This window comes from Pinus tabuliformis, chromosome 8 (assembly GCF_031772625.1).
Source record: "Pinus tabuliformis cultivar Carrire ecotype Pingquan chromosome 8, CPIR1, whole genome shotgun sequence".
Lineage (NCBI taxonomy): Eukaryota > Viridiplantae > Streptophyta > Pinopsida > Pinales > Pinaceae > Pinus > Pinus tabuliformis.
This window is the reverse complement of record NC_142294.1, coordinates 433,779,617-433,783,930: the sequence shown is the minus strand read 5'-3', so window position 1 is coordinate 433,783,930 and position 4,314 is coordinate 433,779,617.

Genomic DNA, 4,314 nt, shown 5'->3' with positions numbered 1-4,314 from the left:
GGGTGCAGGTGAAAACCCATCTTCACACCAGAAAAAACCCTAGGGTTAAACTTCCATGGAAATTCCTCTTGGATTCTTCCATATCTTCTCTAGACAAATTCCTTATTTCCATTTGATTTCTGTTCTATCTGCAATTTCTTATCTAATATTGGAGCATCTCCATAGATTAGTTAGCGTTACTAAACCAAAAATTTTATTAGAAATAATCATTAATCTGATAACATTACGACTTCACTGCACTTTTTAACCACACACAACTTATTTTTATGTCACCATAATTCACCTTTAACGTAACATGATTACATTGAAAACTCAACCAAAATCCCCTCAGATAAATTTTCCTACATAGAAACAAGCGTCATATGATTAATAATTCTTTACCATAAGCAATACCTCCCTATTAAGCCAAAGAAAACACTTACACATTTCATTTAATGGAATTTAATTCCAATTGAAAAACACAAAATCATTTCATTTAAGTTCCATTCAAGGTTTCGCGGCATTTCTACTTTTCAAATATCAAAATTTTTTCATTTCCCTCGCGTTCCAGGGTTTTTCAAATATCAAAATTTGTTCATTTCCCTCGCGTTCCAGGGTTTTTCAAATATCAAAATTTGTTCATTTCCCTCGCGTTCCAGGGAGGAAGGTCGCCATATCATCCCATTATGTTTCTCAAATATCAAAATCTATTCATTTTCCTCATGTTGCAGGGTTTTTCCAGGGAAGAAAGAGGAAGGTCGCGGCCATGTTGTCACAGGTTTGATTTGATACATTTGTTTGAATACAAGAAATTGGATTCTAGGTGCCTCCAATCGTGGTGGTTTCATTCTACGAAGGGATCTACACAAGGTTGCCCACACTCCTGTGCGATGGCCCATCCCCAAGCCTCCATCACTCTTTGCAACTTTAAAACACTTCTAGACAAGTGCAAGAGGCACTCAAGAGGCTGTATGTACAAGATTCCGCAGAGGAAGATGGAGCCGAAGGTATGGGTTATGTGCCAAAGAAGACGACAGTTGTCTTTCCGACCCTGAAATCAGTGAAGAAATTAAGCAGAAAAGAGAGAAAAAATGCGTTGATTAAGACAAGGAAATAAAATGTCCCAAGACTGTAGGAGGTCACCATCTAGATGCTCTGCCACAGGTGGATTGTGATGATCCAGTCGTCCCTATAAATTTCAGAGACACAAAAAAGGCCTCGGATTTGCCTATACCACAGGGTTCCGAGAGTTCCGGAGCAATGAAATCAGATGCCGAGGAAATGTATGTGAACTGAGACAAGCAGGATCGAGGCTCTGTGCCAGAGGAGAGGTTTCCAGAGGACACTAAACCCACTCAAGAGGTAGGTAACTACATTTTATTTTTATTGTTTAATTATAAGAATTAATGCAAGAAACTTGTCCATGAGTGACTTCCGTTGGTTTAGGTGATAAGTCTGGATGGTAATTTTTCTACCAAAATCGCCCGGTGCTTTCCTGTTATGCCATTTAGGTGGCGTGGACAACAGTGATAGTGAAGCTTGGTGGTTGGGTTAAACTCTGCTGACCTCACTAGTGAACCAATGCCTTATTGGTGGCTTATGTAGAGATTTTCACTTTTGAAATAACTAATAGCTTGCCATATGTCATTCAATAGAACGATTTAGGTTGGAGGTCGATATTCCCAAGTAAATTTTTGTTAAAACTACGATGGGCAATGAATGGAAGATTAGATCTACCCCTGACCGATGGACTTCTCTACCATGTGCTACATACCCATTTGATTACAGGCAACATTGTTTAGATCAATGTCAGTATAGGTGTGACTAGTATACCTCTTTTCCATTCAGTTCTTGTTCCTATTATCATTTCCATTCCTCTATTGGGATTACACTTCTACAACACCACCAGTTTTTAAGTGCATGATATATTCAGGGAGATGGGTGGGTTCAAGTTGCTTATCCGTCAAAATTCTATAGTCACGATTCTAGTTTTGTTTTGTTTCTAGTTATGTTTATGTTTCCTATTTCTAGTAAATTAGGTTTTGTATCTCCAAAACTCAATTTTATAGTGGTAATGTACACTGTCACGGAGGTGATTTACGCTTATTATTCGCCATAAACCTTGAGTCCTATTTCTTGTTCTATTCACCATGTAGTCATGTCTCTTGCTTTGTTTATGTTTTAACCTTTTTGGTAAAATACGCTTGGACTGTGGATTGATGTTTTAATAATGCCATAACAAATTTCCTATAAATATAAGGCAAAGTAATGCACAAGACTTGAGTAGGTCATGAAATGTTCAAATAGAAAAATCGTCTTTGACGTTGGTGTAGCTGTAATCGTTTTGGGTGAAAATCCAAATATTTTGATTCGCTTTTTCTTAAAATTATGTTATCGAACTTTTTTTTACTATTTTACATATATGGAAAAACCTCAGCCCTGCCAAGTAAGTTCATGCAGGTTCTCTACTTTACAATCTATTTTTGCTCGCTTGACCTAATAATATGTTTCTTATAATTATAAAACCTTAATCTTTGTTTTTAACAAAAAGGTTATACCTTACTTCTAGTTTCGTGGATCTGTGAATATCTGAATCCACAATATTTTTGAATTATTGAGAGGCACATTGTTCCTCAAATTCCCAATTTTATAAGGATTGTTTGCTCTTGGATATGGATGTGGATTTGTATAGAGATTTCTGAAATGTGGGCTCTTTATGATTGATAACAGGAAAACAATGGATGCTCAAAGAAAGCAGGCAAACAAGTTGATAGAGTAGGTTGCGAAACAACAGCAGGTATTGCGTTGTAGTCATTCTAATTTTATGTTCTTCAAATTTGAACTAGGAAGGAAACAACAATGGATGCATATGCCACTGTTCCTTCATACTAGCGGGAATTTAATCCTTTTGTAATTATAAGGTTCATAGGTAATGGAGCTGGGGCTCCCGGATAATCACATTGTGATTATGTGAGGGATTCAGATTAGTTATGGGTTCTTGCCAATACATCAATGTGTTGCATTTTCCTTTAAACCATACCCACTTCACTTTGTATGTTAAAAATTGAGATTGAGTTATGACCATAGAGTTCCTTCCTAGTCTGTCTATTATGGATATGGATCATTATCATTTGGTAGTTGGCAGCTGCTCTATGATCAATGCAAAGTAAGTCATGTTGTGGGGTAATGTGGCCTCTAGATTGGCAGCTTGCTAAGACTTGCAGGGAAGACCACCAATTACGTGTAACTAGCACTAGTAGTTGTGACACATCCATTGATTGTTGATGTAGACAACTCTTTTTACAGTGTGCCTTGATCAGGGGTGATGCCAACATAACTTCTATACAATGGGATGATAGCAATGTTCAATGTCTCTCCTCAAAGAAATGTGGGATTTGAGGATAATAATTGATGCAAAGGAACTTTACGTATCCTCTTTAGTTTACTATAACAACTACACTAAATAACCAAGAAAGGCACTGTGGCTAGCTCAAGTGCATGGAGAGCTATTCGTATTAGAGTCTATGCCATCCAGGTGATGTATGATTCATTGTAATTTGCACCAATGATCTCTATTTAGTATTTGCCAGTCATTTTATTGACTACTGGACTGACAGGTCTCTTTACCTGATGAAATTGATGTTATATTGAGTTTTGGAGCCATCAAGTAAAAAATGGGCACTCTGCCCCTTGTCTTTCAGTAAGACTTTCCCTTGTAATGTGAGCATCACTGACTAAGAACCTGCCAGTTTCAATATTTCTTTGCCCGTTAGCTATATTCAAATTCTAGAGGATGTCTATCTTGAATAGGCAGAGTCTACCTTGCTGATGACTATCAGGTGACTATGCTTATCTTCCTTTACATCGTGTCTACTGGGTGACATGAGAATGGCCTCCTTTTGAATACTGCAATTAATTTTTTCGTTAATATTTTCTTTTTTCTTTAAATATTTTGAGTATAACTTGCATGATGCCATAGCAAGATTGTTTAGGTTACTTCAATAAAAAAAAATATGATACTAAAAATCCTCTACTATGGTCTGTAAGTTGATTTTCCAGTGGCCATATGCTTGTTTCTCTCTCTCTAATACCCAGCTATGTAGTGCACACTGCACTCTCAGTGGGAAGTTGCCATACATAATTTATTGTTTTCATTAGTTAAACTTTTCGACATGAAACTTTCCTTTTTCCATGGAAAAAATCTTAATTTCTATTCAGTAGAAAGAATGGAAATACATTCTTTATATTCTCTTGGCACGAGTACATAATGAGATGAAATATAAGGCCTTTCATGTTTTAATATTTGAAAAAAAACCTTAACGGAACACAACATAT